This window comes from Pleurodeles waltl, chromosome 9 (assembly GCF_031143425.1).
Source record: "Pleurodeles waltl isolate 20211129_DDA chromosome 9, aPleWal1.hap1.20221129, whole genome shotgun sequence".
In the NCBI taxonomy this organism is placed as follows: domain Eukaryota; kingdom Metazoa; phylum Chordata; class Amphibia; order Caudata; family Salamandridae; genus Pleurodeles; species Pleurodeles waltl.
Genome location: NC_090448.1, coordinates 1,015,411,858 through 1,015,431,821, shown reverse-complemented (window position 1 = coordinate 1,015,431,821; position 19,964 = coordinate 1,015,411,858).

The following is a 19,964-nucleotide window of genomic DNA, read 5'->3' as shown; positions in this document are numbered from 1 at the left end:
CTCAATGTCACACGTGGCTCTAAAATGCCACTAGTAAGTAATCTCGAAACCTGGCAGCTACATATGTATTAAATTACCTTGAAAATGCTTCCTGTTCACTGCTGTACTTTTTTCTGCTGCACTGTGTTTGCTGTAACAAGCATCTCAGAGAGCTTTTCTCCTGTTCGTGTCTCATACTCCACTGTTAGCTGCCCCTAGGCTGTGTCCTTGCAGCAGTCGAAAGAGCAGCACCAACAGATAAGCAAAACACTAGAGAAATAATCATCCAGGTTTGGAATCAATTGATGATTTATAGCGATCTTTTTTTGGCACCTTCAGTCTCTGCGGCACTGCTCTAGTCTGCACACATATAGGCAGTGCTCAATCTGTGTTTGTTCTTTCCGGTGCTGAGCACCGGCACTTATTTTTGAGGGCCGGCGCCTAGTCTTCTGCCCCAAGCATTTACTTCACATACAGGAAAGATGGAGAAAGAGAAAAACGAAAAAGCGTCACAATGGGAGAAAGCTGAAAGCTGCAAAAGTGAGCTAAAGGGACAAGGGGTGGCTTTAAATTGATTCAAGAGGCCCGAGATGGCTTCAGGATCACACTGACTCAGTATCCATGTTCCCACATTTAATTGCAGCAGGCGCGTGTTTAAGAGGAGGGCTTTAAGCACCGGCACGTTTTTATTTACAAATTAAGCACTGCATATAGGCAAGACTACTGAGAATGTCTGCCAGGAACCAGCCAGCAGCTACTCACCAGCTCTCAGAATTAGCCTACCTTTACTGACAGCCTTACTGCTGGTAGGAGACAGTTAAGACAGGCAGGGAGCTAGTTTGTGTATTGGCCCAAGCCACCCCCACCAACCAATGGCAATTGTCATGTTATGTCCACTTGCAGAGCATGCACATCACCCTGCTGGGTTTTCTGGTGCTTAGAGAAAGGAAAACTGCCCTATTCAGGGTCCATTGGAAGATATCTTTGTTCAGTTTGTTTTGGAATTCTAGGACTGTGCTGGCACCTCTGATGCAGTGGGGAGATTGTTCCAGGCTTAAGGAGATAGGAACAAAAAGTTGCAGCCCCTGGCTCTCTGGCTGTGGGCAAAGAGATGAGCAGAAGACTGACAGAGCAAAGATGTTTGGCATGGATGTGAAGGCTGACTCTGCTATTGGAAGAGATGGGTTTTCAGTTTGTTTTGGAATTCTAGGGCTGTGCCGGCACCTCTGATGCGTGGGGGAGATCGTTCCCGGGTTTAGGAGACAGATACAAAAAGGTGAAGCCCCTGCCTCTCTGGCTGTGGGGTAAAGAGATGAGCAGAAGACTGACAGAACAAAGATGTTTGGCATGGATGTGAAAGCTGATTCTGCTGTTAAGGCACCTGGATCCAAAGGATGAGCAGTGCTTTATATGTGTGTGTGAGTAGTCTGAAAAGGGCACGTTTGTAGATAGGGAGCTAATGGAGGTCTTTCAGGTGAGTGGATATGTTGGTGCATGGTGGGATGTTGAGTGTAAATCTGGCCACTGCGTTCTGGGTGGCCTGAAGCCTCTTGCTGAGTTGGGTGGAGGCTCACACATAAAATGTATTTCTGTAATCTAGCTTGCTGGTGATTAGAGCTCAGGTAAGTGTACAGTAGGTGTTGAGAAGAAGTCATCTGAAGATTTTCCTGAGGAGCCTGAGGGTGTAAACACAGAAGGTGGTGATGAGGTTAACCTGGCTGGTCCTTTAGATATAACTGTTTTTCAAAATTCCTAGGTTCCTACTTTGATTTGACTGGCTGATGGTGGGTCCCTCTTCTGATGGCTACCAGGCTGAGGATCAGAGTGAGGTGTCTTTGTTGAAGAGTACCACCTTTGTCTTAGCAGATCTGAGCTTCAGGATGGTGGACTATAACCAGAAGGTGACTTCTGACATGCAGTTGATAAACTTTGCTTGGGTGCTGTGATTGTCAGAGAGGGAGAAGATAAGCTGTGTGTCATTGGCGTACAAGATGATGTTGAGGCTATAGGTGTGAATGATGTTACGCGAGAAGGGCCATGTAACTATTGAAGACCATCAGGCTGAGAGAAACCACTTCTCAGAATTCCAGGGCAGCTTCTGTGCTGTGCGCAGCCAGCCACATTTAGCTGCTGAGGGTAAGGCGGGCCGGCATGTTTCACTAGTTTCAAAAGCATGGGTTCCAGCAGTCTGTTAACTGTTATTCACACTGTGAAACATGCGTTGCTCCCCCAGTGCTCCGCCTAGAACATGCCTCCTTGCACAAGCACCGCTGAAGTGCCTCTTTATTTTTGCTGTCAGCCCAGTGCAGCAGTTGATGGTGAGGAACACAAGGGGGTCAGGAGAGAAACAGTTAGGCACTGGCCCCTCCTGCCTCTCTAACAAGGCCAAAGTATATAAAGTACAGAAGCCAGGTTTAAAACGAGAAGATCTTTTATTGAGCGCCCCTATTTTTGGACTTTTCTTCCCAAAAGTTTTCATGGCTCCTATTTCCTACTGTATCTTCCTTCAAACAGGGTCGTACATTTGTTATGTTTGACTAACTGCTGCATTTACAAGATGGATGCCAAAAGATCTTTAGGAGTAGAGAGTATGTTTTTACTGCAGTAGATGAGTCATCTCATATGGTGCTGTTCAAAACTGGCATTTCCAATGAAGCATGTTGGAACAAGAATGTGATTGACAAGCATTTATTGATGGTTTCATTATTACTATATTTGCGCATTGTAATGTAAATTGAAATAGATTTATACCTGGTCTAGTTTCGCCCTTGCAGGTGATGTACACTAAGGATACTTCAGCAATTGGTAAACGGCACACAGCGATGTAGCTGGTCATGAACAAATGCTACACAAATGGATACATAAGTCAATAAGTGAATAAATCATGAATCGGTGACAGCATAAAGGTGTCTTTATGCAGTCTTTATTAATTTTCGTTATGAGTCAGTTATTAGTAATGCAGAGTCACAGGATCATACAGTATTCATGATGTTTCAGCATGAAAAAAATCAGAAATGGGAAACAATTACTTTATATAATTGCACTGGGACCCAGTGACATTACTATGTTTGGAATGGTTTAGTTGAGGAACCCTCACTTGGGTGATGACACATAGCCCAGATAACGCTCCCGAGCAGATGTGGTTATGTAATTCAAATTATATGTAAAGATAAATATCCAAACGATATTTCTTACCACTTACCAAAGGTTATCATAAAACGTATGGATCCTAAGTGGAACCAATGTTCGAAGGCTGGCCAACACCTGAGAACGCAATCCCACTACAAAAACACTATGTCAGTGACCTAATCTTTGGAACAGGGAGAATTATTAAGAAATTAATAGCTCAAAGGAAGAAGGGAAAAAAAGGGGGTTTCAGGGAAAAAAATTCAAAATGTGAATTATGAAATATCTCTGTTCAGGTGCCCTGTAAATCTGAAGGGTCCAATGAGAGGAAAAAAAGGTGACTGATTCCTTTACCGGAGGAAGGTCAGCAGAGCTAATAAACAAATATGAAGGTTCAATAAAGTAAAGACAAAATAGTGTAAACCCAAATCACACAGAGTACATGGTCTATTACTGACCTAATATGAGCTTATCTGTTTCAAGGGGAATGATTGCCTTTTCCCAAAGGCAACAACTTAGGTAGATTGATGTCACTGGAAGATAAAAACAAAAGCCAGATAAGCTTAAGGAGGCCATCAGGTATTCCTTGCTTGATTTAAGCCAGTGGTTGCTGGTGGGGTACACTGGCACTCCTTGGAGAATAGCATTTATTTTTTCTCATTTCACTTTAACATAGAGAAAGAGAGTGAAAAATTCACCAGAGAAAGTCAGAGGAAAAGAAGAACAGAAAATATGACAAAAGGTGTAAGCAGGAACCTGCGAGAGTGAGGTAACGGGGCAGGAAGTGTCTGGTTCTGGATTGAAGGGGCATGGGGTGGAATCAAGACTGCACAGCCTTGGTATTTCACTTTCTGACATAGTAAAGCCTGGCTACCATTTACTCAGCAAAACAACTGCACTTATTCTTATGTAAATTAGGCACTGACCAGGATGGCTCACACCTGGGAAACACCCATGCAAATACACTGATTCAGATCATTGATCCCCACTTTGGTGGGAAAGTGAGACTCCCGAACCTATTTACCGCTATAATACCGAAATATGGGCCATATGTACAAACACTTTTTCCCATAGACACAGAATGGGGAAAACCCTTTGCTACATCTGGCCCTATGTCCCTTCAGGAAAAGCTTCCTCTTTGGGAAGCATATTAGGCAGTCTGAGAGGAACAGATCAAAGTGCCCCATACATCCAGGGTACCAGTACCTGCTTCCTCGATGTGTTCCCAAAAAGGAAACTTGTTTTATAAAAGAGCAACAACTGCCCCTTTAAGGACCACGGCCTGCTCTTAAAGGATGATGATTTGCTGTCTTTTCAGGCCCCATCGCATCACTTGCAGCAAGTCACATGGTCGCAAATAATGACCTGCCTGATGATTAGTTATTCTGCGCTCACATGCAAGTCTCTACATTGCATTGCAACCCATTAGTACACAAGTCCAGCCGAAAATCTTGGCTGCATCATAAATCATTTTGGGTCACATGTACCTACCTTTTCTCTCGTCGCAAACGGCCCAATTTGCAGAATCAAGCCGTTTGCGACGTGAAAAATGCTTTTTGGTATGTACAGACCCATTTTTGTGATTCGGTAAACTATTTACCGAATCATAAAAAGAGTTTGCGAGTCGCTATTAGTAAGGGAACACCCCTTCCTAGTTGCGACTCGCAAACCTATTTTGCAAATAGGGTCTGTAAATACCAAAATGTTTTTTGCATGTTGCAAACGGTCCAATTCTGCGAATCAGGCCATTTGCGACAGGTAAAATGGTATGTACATGTGCCCCTGCTTTATTTAAAAGTAGTCACAGACACAGTGGTCTGCTCTCTCCAGCAGGCCACCATCCCTGTGAGGGAGGCCATTCCCAATGGGGTCGCAAATTGCGACCTACCTCATGAATATTCATGAGGTAGGTCATTTACGACCCCATTGCGAATCGCAAACAGTGTAATGTACACTGTTGTACATAAGATTTTGTGGCTCGCAATTTGCGACTCGCAAACGAGTCACAAATTACGAGTCGCAAAACTCGGGATCGTACATCTGGCCCTTAGTGCGCAAATTGCACATCTTAGTTTGCCAATGGGTCTTTAAATATTAGGATCTTAAAATCTACAGTCAACAATTTAAACTCTTGAATGGTACATTGGAGTTGTAAAGGCATACTAGAAGCAGTACCCACAGTGAAACTACCAAAGACTTTCGCCTGCAAACTCAAACCTTAATGGCACCTGGTGAGCTGCCATCTACTCTGAGCCCCACTACATTTAACTTTTTTTTATCTAAGAAGAGAAAAAAGTTTGGTCTTATTGGCGATTAAGGGTCATCTTTTCTCAAGCTTCTGCTTTTGCGCATCTTGTTTTCAAGCATCTTCAAATGATTTCCTTTTCTTGTTGTCTCAACAAAGTAATAATGAATTTGAACCGTTAATTTTGGAACATTCAAGATGTTCAGCGTAACCTTACCAGAAGAGCAGTGCCCCAGGGATTTCTGAGCAGCTGCAAATGAAAGTTTCTCAATGCACGATCCTAATTACTGTAATCAAGGCACACATTGCCATCCACATTACTTCCAGAAATTGTCTCCTATTCTTTCAAGCCTTCAATTAAGCACATTAAGACTATATTTATGTCGGTAGTGAATTATATGTACAATCAGACGTTTTTGTCCTAAAAACGGAGCCTTTTCTCACTGATCCGGTTGTGCGTGGTGTTTCCTGCATGGAATAAAACATATATGTTCACCACAACTTAGCGGACAAAGCATATTTCTCACTGCTGAGCAGGGGAAGGAGAGGAGCGCTGCAGTTATGTATCTGGATCATCACCAAATATAGGTTTGAAGAGTGACTAATGCTCTGCCTGCCCTATTTCCTTCACAGCATCACAAACTGTAATACACTCTGGAACAAGGGCACCAGCTGCCCGCAGACTGATTAGTTGCAGAGATAACGAACAGCGTGCGGTTCAGGTATAGTATGCGAACTCTACGGGCTACCCATTAGCAGGTCCCGAAAATTGCAAGCGCTGAACAAATGTCAACATGATATAGTTCTGTCAATAGGTACGGTGTAAGATGATTGATTATATAACAGAAAATACCAACACATGCAGTGCAGACGGCACGGGACACAGCCAAGAATTGACTAAACTAAACAATATCAAGGGCCACATGTACAAAGGTTTTTAGTGGTCGAAAAAACGGTCCGATTCACAGAATAGGACTCCTTGCGACCGCTTAAAACATCTCAGGATGTACAAAACCGTTTTTGCTATTCGGTAAACGAATAGTTTTGCGTGGTAAGGGCGCATCTTCGTAAAAGCGACTCGCAGGAGAATGCATGAATGTTTTGCACCCGGAATGCATTTGCGAAACACTCGCGGTTTATCACCAACTTCCAGTTGGTGGTAAACTGTTCACAAATGGGAAGGGGTCCCTAAGGGACCCTTCCACTTTGTGAATTTGAGTGTAACCATTTTTGAGAGCAGGCAGTGGTCCCATGGACAGCTGACCACTCCTAACATGAAAAAAAAACTTTTCATTTTTGTTTTTGAAATGCAGCAAGTTTTCCTTTAAGAAAAACGGGCTGCATTTAAAAAAATGCTTTATTTAAATAAAAGCAATCACGGACATGGTGGTCTACTGACCCCAGCAGGCCACCATCCCTGTGATTTTAGGTCATTCCTATTGCTTTGCAAAGTGCAATCTACCTCACGAATACAGATGAGTTAAGTCCATTTACGATCCACTGGGAATCAATAAATGTGTCTGAGACACATTAGTACATCGCTGTTTGAGACATCCTAATTTTGAATCGCAAAGATTTGCAATTAGTTAAGTCACAAACTGAATTCTTTGTACATGTGGCCCCAAGTGAGAGCAAGGTTATTGAAAAGCCAAGGAGACAATTTACAAATCGAGTGTCTGGCAGCTAGGGCCTGTAGTTCCCCCAAAGACATTTGACTTCTTTACCCTGGACTTGACATCTTTATAAATTTGAAATCCTGGGTATGGATTGACTTGGGTTTGAGCACTCTGAATTTCTCATCTAGATATGGGGCAATGTTGTCAACAATCGGAATATGTTTCTCAACTCCAGGTACTAGTTTCCTCACTTTCTGCATCACACAGTCAGCTTTTGTTCTGATTAGAGATGCTGATTTTTTATTATTATGGTGCTGTTTATGTTGCTGTTCTCACCAATTAAGGTCTATTCTTGAAATCCTATCTTTATTGTCCCCTAGGGTTTGCACTGACCTCACACTCACCTAGTTTTGTTTAGTCGCTTAGCCACTATGCACTGCACACTATATTCTATCTAGGCAAAGGGTAGGCCAAATTAATACTGTTAGACTTGTCAGCCTTAGGGTGGTCTCATCACCAAACGTTTTGCCTACTCCCCTCCTGTGTGCTGAAATTCATTTTTGTTGGCCGTAGGTCTCCATGCACCTCACCACTGCTATCCAGTGCTAAAATGCCTGTGCTCACTGCCTCAAACATGGTCTAACTAACCTTCCCCTGATTGGCACATTTAATTTACTTATACGTCCCTAAGAAAGTGGAAGAACATATACCCAGGCCCTGTAAATCAAATGCTACCAGTGGGCATGCAGCACTTATGGTGCTACCCACTTAAGTAGCCTTTTAAAACATGTATCAGGCTTGCCATTGCACCCTGAGTGCAGTTTTAAACTCCCAATTCAACCTGGAAAAATAACTTCATTGCTGGGCCTAAACCTCCCTTTTTAATACATATGTCATTCTTAAAGTAAGCCCTAAACAGTCCATAGAGAGGGATGCATTGTTTTTAAAGAGTTGGGCATGCACGTTTAAGTTTTACCTGTTCTGCTAGTGAAAAACTGCTAAATTCATTTTTCACTACTATGAGGCATACCTCTCCCATAGGATATCGTTAGGTTATATTATCACATTTATTAAGTGATATTGTTTGTTTGGGAACAGGTTGAACTGTCATATTTGGTCTCTAAAAAAATGTAATTTAAAATCCAATTTAATGATAAAGTTATTTTTAAGTCACAATTCTGACCAAAACTCTTTCGGGAAGTTATAATTTTCTTGTCCTGACCATTTAGTGCTTGTAGCCTGTATACTGGGTCACGTGATTCTAATTAGCATGGCAGTTGTCCTTTGTGTACTCCTACCAGACAGTGACCCAGAACAGGATTAGATGTTTGCAGGCTAGGCAATTCTGGCAGCAACATATACTGGCAGGTGAAGTGTCTGAATTAATGGAAAACCAAAACCGAGAAACCACATTGAAAGAAAACAAATCATGGAAAACCATTTTTAAGGAAAGGCAATTGTAAGTAAATACAAAACACATTTGTAATTAAAGAAAACATTTTCAAGGCAAGATAATTGTAATGAAAGTTCCAAAATTACACTACTTTGAGGATTTTGGGGGTCAAGGATGGATAATGTTTAGGGTGATGATGTGTTTTTAGGGGGCAGGAATAACTGGAGTTTGGGAATTGAAAGGGGGTTTAGGTTTCAGAGATTGATGGGGTGTAGGGGTGTGAGAGATTTTAGGGGTCAGAAATGAGTGGTGTTTAAGTGTGTGAGGTGTTTCTAGGTCTCAGGGATGGGTGGAGTGTAAGGGGTTTGAGGGTTTTAGGGTTCATAGATGGGTGGACTTTAGGGCCGGTAAGGGTTTTTAAAATTTAAAATTCAATTGTGGGTAGAGGCTGGGGAGGTAAAGACTTTTTAGGGTTCAGGATGGAGAGGAGCTTAGGGTGGTGAGGTGTTATATGGATTCAGGGATGGGTGGAGTTTAGACGTAAATGGGAATTTTTTGGGATGATTAGGGTGATGGGGAGTTCTTCTGGGTGGCTGGTGTTTAAGGGTGGGGGGGCTTTTTAAAGGTTCAGGGATGGGTGGAGTTTGGGTATGGTGAGGTGTTTTAAGGGGCATGGAATGGGCTTAGGTGTAGAAAGGGGTTTGGAAATGTGTGGAGTAGGGGTAGTGAGTGATTATAGGGTTCAGGGATGGTGGATTTCTGGGAAAAAAGGGCTTTTAAGGTTAAGCAATGAGTTTAGCCTAGGTGCAGAGAGCAGTTCTAGGGGGCTAGGATTGATGGTGTTTAAGGGTTGTGAGGGGTCAGCAACTGATGGTGTTTATGGGCGGTTATAGTTCACTGAATGTAAAGCAGCCAAAGCAATTGTTTGGCAATGTAAAAGACATAAATATAAAATAATGTTCCCTGAAGTAAAGCACTGAAATAACTATGTCAGGCAAAACTGTTTCTGAAAGTAAGACCTGCCACCAATGTTTTTACACCTAAAAAGTAAGCATTCAAAAATCAATTTTTAACAAAAAGACATTCTGTGAATTGATTTCTATAAATAGGTAAATGACATTCATTCTGAAAATTTCCATTAAATAGTTTAGATGAAATAATTTCTCAATAATGGTATTCAGTGAAATTGTTTTTCCATTAAATCACACACAACCCTGGCAGGATGTATGGGGCAGAGTTACGCCTTGCCCCACTTACATGTCAAGGAGTTGCCTCTGGACATTCACAAAGGATTTCACACTAGTCCTTTGTCACTCCAGACACCAAGGAGTCTTGACAGGGAAGAAGGAAATTCCAGCAGCATCTGTGGGAGGAAAAGCCTAGAAGCTTCTCCCACTTCATAGCCGGCACCAGCTATAAAAATAGGACCCTCAGACCCAGTCTTCAGTTCAATCATGGACCCGCGGTGTACACTCAGAAGGCCTGCCCTGCATGTCAGCGGACTTCCATGCTGCTGGAGGCCTTCTTTGTTCTTCTGAGGAATGCCCTATTGCTTGAAGCCTGCTTGAACCCTCAGAGCACTACCCTGCCGCTGGAGGACTGCCTTGCTGATTGAATCCAGGACTACTAGAGTGACTCCAAAGACAAGATGTCTGGCCTCCTTTTCTGAACTTCAGGGACATAAAAAGCTCTAACAACTTGAACCCTGCATCCACACCCTGCCTGAAGTGAGTCCTACTCTCCAAGTGGTGCCCACTCAGTCCTGGACCCATGGAAGTGCTGCAAAACATTTTCAATGAAAAGGTGCCTTGAGAACTGACAGGAGACCGGAACCTACCTGCTTGCTGATCCATCCAAGATGAATCGCTGGTCAGCCTGACTTTGCGGTTGTTCCCATTACTTTCTTCTTTGCAGCAGGAAATCCTGTTCAGTGGCTCCTCACAGAAGGGATGTCTATTCTCGAGGTGCCCTTGTCAGCTACAGCCTGCAGCTTCATCCGGCTAGAAAATTACTCCTTCCAAAAAAGAGATTAAGAGCCAGATGTATGATTTATCTGGATAGCGATTATCTAATTGTGATTTTCTGCGAATTGCAATTAGGTAATCGCTATTTGAATGTATGAAACTCCATGAGTTCCATTTAGCGATTCCCAATGGCTCGCAAATCAACCTACCTCATTAATATTCATGAGGTAGGTCGCAATTTGCAACCCAATGGGGATGGCTACAATCACTGGGCTCAGCAGACCACTATGTCTGTGATTGCTTTAAAAAAAAGCAATTTAAAAAAAAATGCATCCTATTTTCCTTAAAGGAAAACAGGATGCGTTTAAAAAAGCAAAATGAAAAGTTTTCTTTTAATTTTTTTAAGAGAAGGCTCTGCTCTTAAAAACTGTTTTCACATGTGTTAGACTTTTCATCCTTGGCGTGGTCTCCCTTAACTTTTTGCCTCTGTTCCCCAGGTTATTGATGTGTGCTGGACTCTGATTTTCTTGTTTTTGTTACTCTGGGCACTTTACCACTGCTAACCAGTGCTAAAGTGCAAGTGCTCCTGTTTAAAATGTGTACGTAATTGGTTCTCCATGATTGGCATATTTGTTTTACTGTTAAGTCCCTAGTAAAGTGCACTAGAGGTGCCCAGGGCCTGTAAATGAAATGCTACTAGTGGGCCTGCAGCACTGGTTGTGCCACCAACATAAGTAGCTCTGTAATCATGTCTCAGACCTGCCACTGCAGTGTCTGTGTGTGTATTTTTACACTGTAAATTCGACTTGGCAAGTGTACCCACTTGCCAAGCCTAAACCTTCCCTTTTCTTACATGTAAGGCACCCCTAAGGTAGGCCCTAGGTAGCCCCAAGGGCAGGGTGCAGTGTATGGATAAGGTAGGACATATAGTAATGTGGTTTATATGTCCTGACAGTGAAATACTGCCAATTTCGTTTTTCACTGTTGCAAAGCCTTTCTCTCTCATAGGATAATATGGGGGCTACCTTTAAATATGATTAAAGTGTAGATTCCCCTAGAGAGTAGATGGACATGTGGAGTTTGGGGTCCCTGAACTCACAATTTAAAAATACATCTTTTAGTAAAGTTGATTTTAAGATTGTGCGTTTGAAAATGCCACTTTTAGAAAGTGAGCATTTTCTTGCTTAAACCATTCTGTGACTCTGCCTTGTTAGTGGATTCCCTGTCTGGGTCAGTTTGACAGTTGGTTGTTTTTCACCTCACACCAGACAGTGACACAAAGGGAGCTGGGGTGTAACCTGCATTTCCTGATTAGCCATCTCTGCTAGGAGGGAGGGGTGGAGTGGTCACTCTCATCTGAAAGGACTGTGCCTGCCTCTAACAATGCCGGCTCCAACGCCCTGGTGTGTGTCTGAGGCCTTGCCTGGGCAAGGCAGGATTTCACAAGTAGGTGTGAGTCCCCTTTGAAGAAAGGTGACTTCAAAGACTAAAATGGGTATAAGAAGGGCACCCAAATCTACAGACTTTAGAAACACTTCTGGAACCAAGAGGAACCTCTGCCTGGAGAAGAGCTGAATAGCTGAGGAAGAAGAGCTGCCCTGCCTGTGACTGTGCTTTGTGGAGCTATCCTGCAGTTTCTGCTTCTGCCAGAGTAAGAGGGCAAAGACTGGACTTTGTGTGCCTTCCATCTTGAGAAGAAATCTCCAAGGGCTTGATCTAGAGCTTGCCTCCTGTTGTTTGGAGTCTCAGGGACAGCAAAGACTTCTCTCTGCCAGCACCTGGAGTCTCTGGAGAGACTCCTACTCTGCCCTGTGGTGCCCATCCAGTTCCTGGGACCCCGAAAGGAGAAGCTGCCAGCCTAAAGACAAGAAAATCCACGCACAGAGCGCCGTGCGGGGAAAAGATTGACGCAAATCCGATCTGCGGCTGAAAAAAACGACGCGCCGCCGGCTCCGCAGCTGAGAAACGACGCTCGCAGGAAACGCGACCGAAAAATCGACGCACGGAGCAGGAGAAACGACGTGCAGCATCGCTGACGGAGGCTGGGAGATCACAACCTGCGCTGCGGGATTTTCAAATCATCGTGCGGCTGGATTTTTGACTCAAGTACCGCCGTGCGGAGTTATTTTTGACGCACACCCGCCCGTGCAGGGTTATTTTTGATGCACACCAGGTACATTTTCACTCTAGCAGCGCTAGTGTGTTTTTAAAACTACTTAGACTCTTTTTGATTTTTAATTGATAACTTGACTTGTGTATCGTGGATTTTTGTCGTTTTGGTCCTGTTTTGTTTAGATAAATATTTCCTATTTGTCTAAACTGGTGTTGTGTCATTTTGTAGTGTTTTCATTAAGTTACTGTGTGTGTTGGTACAAATACTTTACACCTAGCACTCTGAAGTTAAGCCTACTGCTCTGCCAAGCTACCAAGGGGGTAAGCAGGGGTTAGCTGAGGGTGATTCTCTTTTACCCTGACTAGAGTGAGGGTCTTTGCTTGAACAGGGGGTAACCTGACTGTCAACCAAAGACCCCATTTCTAACAACATGCATTCACAAAGAAGAAAAGATGTCTTGGGGACCCCTCCCCGTTTGCGAATGTTTTGCGACCGCATGTCGGTCACAAAACATTCCTACATACTGCTGCGATTTGGTATTAGGAAGGGACGCCCTTGACACGCCCTTTCCTAATACCTAATGACTTTGCCTGGTCTTGTATAACTCAATGTCTGAAGTTGCCACTTTGATTTTTTAGGCAATAGTTTTTACTAAAAACTATAAAAAGTTATAACTCTGGTACTATTGACTGTATTTGTTTTTTGTTTTGGAGTAAAATAATGAATTCAATTTTACTCTATTTTTCAAAATTGGTGTGGGATTTTTCTTGTGTTGTGTTTTCACTTTGATACTGTTTAAGTGCTGCACAAGTACTTTACACTTTGCCTCTAAGTTAATCATGACTGTTTTTGTGCCAAGCTACAAGAAGGTTAAGTGCAGGTTGATTTAGTGAATTTTTGTGGTTCACCCTAAAAGGGATTGTAGTTGTTGCTTGAGGAGTGCTCACATCCCCCTCATCCAAAACCACAATCTCTAACAAATACATATTTGTGCTGTCAACAAGAATATTTGATCATGGTTTTTGGTGTACTGAATTCAGATCATGCACTTTCTTATGAGACTCACCATTGAGGAGCCCCTCCTTGAAAAACCAATCTATATTATGTTGTGTAAGCAATACTTAACAGGCCATTGTTCTCTACATTTGATTTTATACCAGAACTCCAATTATTTTCAATACTAAAATATGTTTTCTCACAATGAAATCAAACTGTTTTCACAAAGAAAATTCCCAGGTATTTGTGTACAGCTCATTTAATAAGCAGTTTAGACCACATATTAAACTAAACTACGTTCTAAAAAACATAAATGATTAAACATTCTCTGAAAAAAAAGATGAGGAGATATTACAGATATCCCACAAAACATCTTTAAAAGAAGAAACAAGCAATAGAACTTCAGATCTCATCCTTCATCTGCACAGGAAGATAGGTGGGCGAGCCTTTGAGCGCTTGAGCCAGACTCGAGTCTGAAGGTTGGCTCTGGCTGAACTTGAGGCCCCGCTGCAACGTCAAGCCATTAACAAGCAGGGATTTTATGCAGCTTCTGCCTGTCAATCTTGTTCTATCTTCATGCACAAAGAGGCAAAAAAAGCATTAACATCTGAGGTCAAAAGGAGTGACACCCCAAACTGCCAATCTCCCCAATCACACCCAGACCTAGGAGACCAAAACCCTCACATAGCAATTACACAACTAAATACCGCACATCCTTAACCTCTTTAGTGCGTGTGATGGCCAATGGCTGTCAGGCGCACGCCCTGCATGGTGCGTCTTAATAGTCACCAGGGAGGGATTTAAAGGCCCCTCTGGTGCTCAGCACCAGAGAGTGGGGTTTATTACAACTTTGGAGGAGGTGTTAATCCGTCCCAAATGTGACAGATATACCACCAGCCGTATTACGAGTTCCATAGGATATAATGGACTCGTAATACGGCTGGTGGTATATCCGCACTTTACCGTCACTTTTGGGACGGATTAACACCTCCTCCAACGTTGTAATAACCCCCAGTGTCTTTTAGCTTTTTTCTGTTCTCTAGCACTCTGAAGTATTTTTCTATTTACTACAATGATGATTGCGTGCAGGGCATGCTGATGTTATTGTAGTAAAAGAGAACGTAGAACAAGACGTAGATTCACTGAATCAGGGTTGGGGGGCTCTCTCAACCCCCCCAAACACTGATTCACATGGGAGAGGTACTGTTGGACAGGGGAGACTCTCCCCTTCCCAAAGGTACCTCTACCCAGTGGATCCCTGCTTGGGGATTGCCACAGGAAGGTGATCCCCAAGCACGGATCCACCCACTAGCCTGCAGGGATGGGGGTGCAGCTCCTTGGGAAAGGTCCATTGCTCCCCAGGGGCAATTTTTTAAATTTCAGTCTTTCAGCCACCCGGGGGGCAGATGGGGGCAATATCCCAGTTCTACCCCCCACCGAGGGCAGAAGTCTTACTAGGCACCAAGGACTACATTTTTACTAGTGTAGGGGTGGGCCTGCCCAAAATGGGCATGGCAATGCCCCCAACTGTAGGGGTGCATTTGGGGGTTATTAACCCCAATATTCCCCCAGGGGGCAGAAAGCCCACTTGGTACCAGAAATAATTTTTTTAGTGAGGGGTAGGAGCGGGAGCTGCCCGGAATGGGCATGGTTATGCCCCCACCCGTGAAAAAAATAGCACAGTCTTTCTGCCCCCAATGGAACAGACGGGGCTACTCCCAGGTACTATTTGTATCAGGAGACTTCGGTGAATGCCAGTGGGAAAAAGATTTGTGACTCTCCACAGATTCCAGAAATTTCCATCAAAGAAATATGAGGAAAATGTGTTTTTTAGTCAAAGTTTGAGGTGTGCCGGGGGTTCTGGGTAGAAAAATGTGGTAAGAGTCATGCAAGTCAACCCACCCTGGATACCCCTGGTTTTCCTAGGGTGCCAGTTGAGCTCGGGTCCAAACTCTAGAGCTACCCACGTTGGAAAAAAGGGTATGTTTTCAGTGGAAAAATGTGATGCGTCCGGTTGCGGATAATAAAACTTTAAACACAAGTGAGGTATGATTTTATCTGGAAACTAGGGGGAAAGCCAGGTGAAAGGAAATTTGTAACCCCGCAGATTCCATAACTTTCCATCACAGAAATGTGAGGAAAATGTGCTTTTTTGTCAAAGTCTGAGGTTTGCAAGGAACTCTGGGTATGAAAAACGTCGTGAGAACCATGCAAGTCAGCTCACTCTGATCATCCCTAGGCATCTAGTTTAAAAAAATGTACAGATTAGCCTAGGTGCCGGCTGAGCTAGGGTCCAAAATCTAGCACGCCCCACATTGGAAAAAAAGGCTCATTTTTCGGTGAACAAATTTGGTGTCCTTGATGCAGTTTTGGCTGTTTCCTGTTGCGGGCAGTAATACTACCCACACGAGTGAGGTACCATTTTTACCAGGAGACTTGGGTGAATGCCAGGTGGAAGGGTTTTTGTGACTTCCCTCAGATTACAGAACTTTCGATCACAGAAATATGAGAAAAATGTGTTTATTTAGTCAAAATGTGAGGTTTGTAAGTAATTCTGAGTACAAAGTAAGCCCATCCTGGATTTCCATATGTGCCTAGTTTAAAAAAAAGTTCGGGTTGGCTAAGATTCCTGTGAGAGGACAATTCAGACTACCTGGCTGGTCCTGATTTTTCACTTTTGGATAACCTGATTTTTGACCTTTTATCATGAGGCAGCCTCACAGTTGGGGATTCACCCACAATGAACTCATGGTAAAATGGACTGCTCGTGTTTATCGCCGGTGCCGCCTTGCGAAGGAAAGGCTGCTGTGATGCAGCCACAGTAGGAGGCCCAGGGCTAGTTACAAATGATCACATGTGCACACATGTGTGCACCTGTGTTAGGGCTGCGCGGGAGGATTCCTGGCGTGCGTAGCCCAAGAACTGCACTTAGGTAGCCTGTCTCCGAAGGAACTACGCAGAATGGGTGGTGATCTGGAATCAACATCATGAGATGGCTGTACATATGTGAGAGATAGTCAGTGTGCTCACTGTCTTTTCACTCTAGGGACACGCCATTAAATGTCAATGGAAAGGACAGCTTATTCCACAACTCCAGTCCCCTAGGGTCCACAACATTCAGAGTCACACCAATGTACACTGTAACCTGTATGAAAAGCATAATTCAGCAGCTTACAAAAAAATTGTTGTACAATTTATGGGTCATCCAGGAATGTCATCTTCCTCTGACTCAGCTCAGGATTATGGCCAATTATTGCTCTGTCCAGCTGCCTGAGCAGGGCCTTGCATTAATCAGCCAGCTATCATCCAGTGCCAGGAACTGGCTGGAGAGGCCCTGAAAGGAATGTGAGGGAAGGGGGCTAAGACTTTCAGAGCAGATGCGGCAACTAACTCCTGGATTACGCCATTTTGAGCTCTCCCAGAAGACTGTGCAGGAAGGAGGGGACAGGGGCAAGGAGTGATGTGGCACATCTAGATATGCCAGAGGTGCAGCCCTGCTGGTCACTTCCACCCCCTCTTAAATGGCCTTGCACAGGGGAGGGCTCTCTCTCTTGGCGGTGCTTCACTGCAGGACACTGGGCGTCCTGGACAACTGGAAAGAAGAACCCTCAGACTGACAACTGAGGCAAAGACTCTGACCTTGAATTACTTCATACCCAGAGAGGAGCATGCCAGGGCCAGATGAGCTGACACCCCCGAGGATCAATTGGGGAAAGACTAGGCTAGCACCAGGAGAGCGCACTGCCCAGAAAAAAACAAAGGCATCCAGAGGAAAGGCTGATGCAGGGAGTCAGTGGGACTGGCTCCGTATAATCTGGGAACCTTCTAAGACAGGAGGCCTAACAAAAGTGCTCCTGTCAGTAAGGGCTTGGCATCAGGAGCAAAACAACATAAATATCATTGAAAACAGTCCTTGGCGACGTGAGATATGAGGAGAAGCAGGTCTGCGACCTTTGACCTTTTCCTAAGCGAGTGACGAAGCATATGGGGCTCCGCCGCTGCTCGAGACTGTGCCCTCAGGGCGGGCCAGGGCCTGGTGGCTGCCCCCAAGGAGAAGAGGAGTGCGTTCACACTCCCATTTTTAACAAGGAGGGGGCCCGACCCCACCCCAGGGCCTTGTGGAGACTGGCCCACTTGTGGAGAAGGGGGGTGGTATCGCCGCCCATCTCCCCTTCGCCGCTATGGTGAAGGGGCCCCATGCAGCCGAAAACAAGCAGGGGAGTGTTGTTGCACTCCCCAGAAATAGAGGGACGGTCCAGTTGCCCTGAAGCAAAGCTGTGACAATGCAGGAAGAGGGCCCTGGACTCCTTCCTGGGCCCCAACATAAAGGATGGCTGGGGGCCACATTTGAACCCCCTGCGAAGATGGCCACTGGCTGTGGCAGGGGCCATCAGCCAAATATGAAGCCTGGGAGACCTGTTGCGCTCCCTGTGAAGATCATACTGGGGCCCTGGACCCCATCCAGAGACCCCACCCATAAGCAAAGTCAAATGCCCATAGGGTCCATGCCATGACCCCGCCAGGGGCCCAGTGAAGAAGAGGAACTCGGGGAGCACCACTGCACTCCCCATTTAGGTGAGGTGGGTCCCAGGACCCCGTCCAGGGCCCAGATGGGACAGAGGAGGAGGGAGGGCTGTTGCATACCCACAGGTGGCCCAACCAGCTGTAGCAGCTGCACCCATATGCCCGCAGGAGCAGGCAGACACCAATAAAGGGCTGTCTCCTGCTGCAGAACCTGGGGGTGCTGTCCGTTGGGGAGCCGGTGGGAGCAACCCAGGGTGGGCTCCCTGCACCAATCCCCAATGAGGAACTACATACCTAGTGTGGGGGTGTCCAGGTGGGTGCAGAACAAATCCGGCGGTATTGCAGCTCTCCCCAGTGCAGCTCTTCTAGTATGCACCCTGACCCACATGACATGCGGAGCACCTCGAATATTTTTGGATCCTCACCAGCTTGTGGTGGCCGCTGGAAGATGGGGTCACCAATAGAAAGTAAATGGATAGGGGAGCTGCAGGAGCAGTTCAGTCTTCCCTCAACATGAAGTTTTGTGTCCTCACCCTATGTTCGGCAGGATGAAAGAAGGATAACCCCCCAAGGGTTTCAAAACCTTTTTTTAGACACAACCCTGTTGAAAGATTTGTTTTTCATTTGCGAGCCTGCGCTCTCTGGGGGCAGACCTGTAATTGCAAGTGTTTTTATAGGAATGGTAGCAATAGTAGAAATAGTAGCATGCTATGCTAAATGTACTTTGAAAATGTGTGGTCCCAGTATTGGGGCCAATAGTATGAATTGGGAAAGGTGATATGACAAGGCATTCTCTAGGGGTGAAGGATGGTATTACCCCAGGTTTGCCAAGAGTAACCTAAGAGTAATCTGAGTGTAATTATAACAGCCAAATCATTCCAACAAGCCCCTACATGTTCTTGTTCATGCTTGAGTAATGAAACTGACAGCTACCACTGATAAACGTAGATGTGCTTTATTGTAAGATTTAGGTGCTCTCACTCCAACTTACAGTCAAATATTGCATTGGGATACAAGTAAATATTTTGTCATGTGGTTTGTTGGATTATATTTCCCCTCGGGGTAGACTAGAATGATGACTTGAAGTCATCCAAAAGTAATTGCATCAACTTGTGTATATTTGTAAATTGGTGCATAGTATTGAGTTGTGTGTGTAATAAATGCACTTTTACTTTATCAAAAGCAAAAGCACAGACTGGACAATCATTTATTGAGTGTTATTCTTGTGTATGTGTGAACAGTGAATACTAGCCTACACCACCTCCCATGAGTAAGCCTTGAACTGCTCTGCAAAGCTACTCTATGACAGTCAAGAACTACAATGTGGTGTCTGGCTCCCAGTGGTGGTTGTGTACGGACCCATTACTTGTGCAGGCCACACAACTAATGAACCATCTTCCAACAGTTCCCTAGGTGCCAGTTGAGCTAAGATCCAAAATCTAGAGTTACCCAGATTGGAAAAAAAGTCAGTTTTCAGGAGAAAATTGTGATGCGCTCATACTGCGTTTTGGGCCATTTTCTGTCATAAGCACTAGGCCTGCCCACACAAGTAAAGTACCATTTTTATCGAGAGGCTTATGGTAGCACAGAATCTTAGAGCACTTGTTATTAGAAATTGGATTTTGCTGCATTTGTGTCTTTCAAATGTATGCCAGTGTAAAAGAAAGATGACATTTCGAAAAATACCTTCCAAGTCATACATCTGCATGTGTACCTACAAATTCAGAGATGTAGAAATAACTACTGCTCCTAAACACTATGGCCCTCATTATGACATTGGCGGTAAATCCCACTTAATGCCACGCTGACGGCCGCCAGCTTACTGCCGCGGTGGCGGATATCCGTTCACCATATGATGACACAAACACTTCAATCCAACAGAATTCAGCCACATACACAAATCTGCCCGAACAAAGGTCAGTGGTAAACTGGCGGTCCCAAAACCCACACTGATATGCCAACAGAACAATGCCCATCACATTATGACCCACAAATCACCATGCCGGAC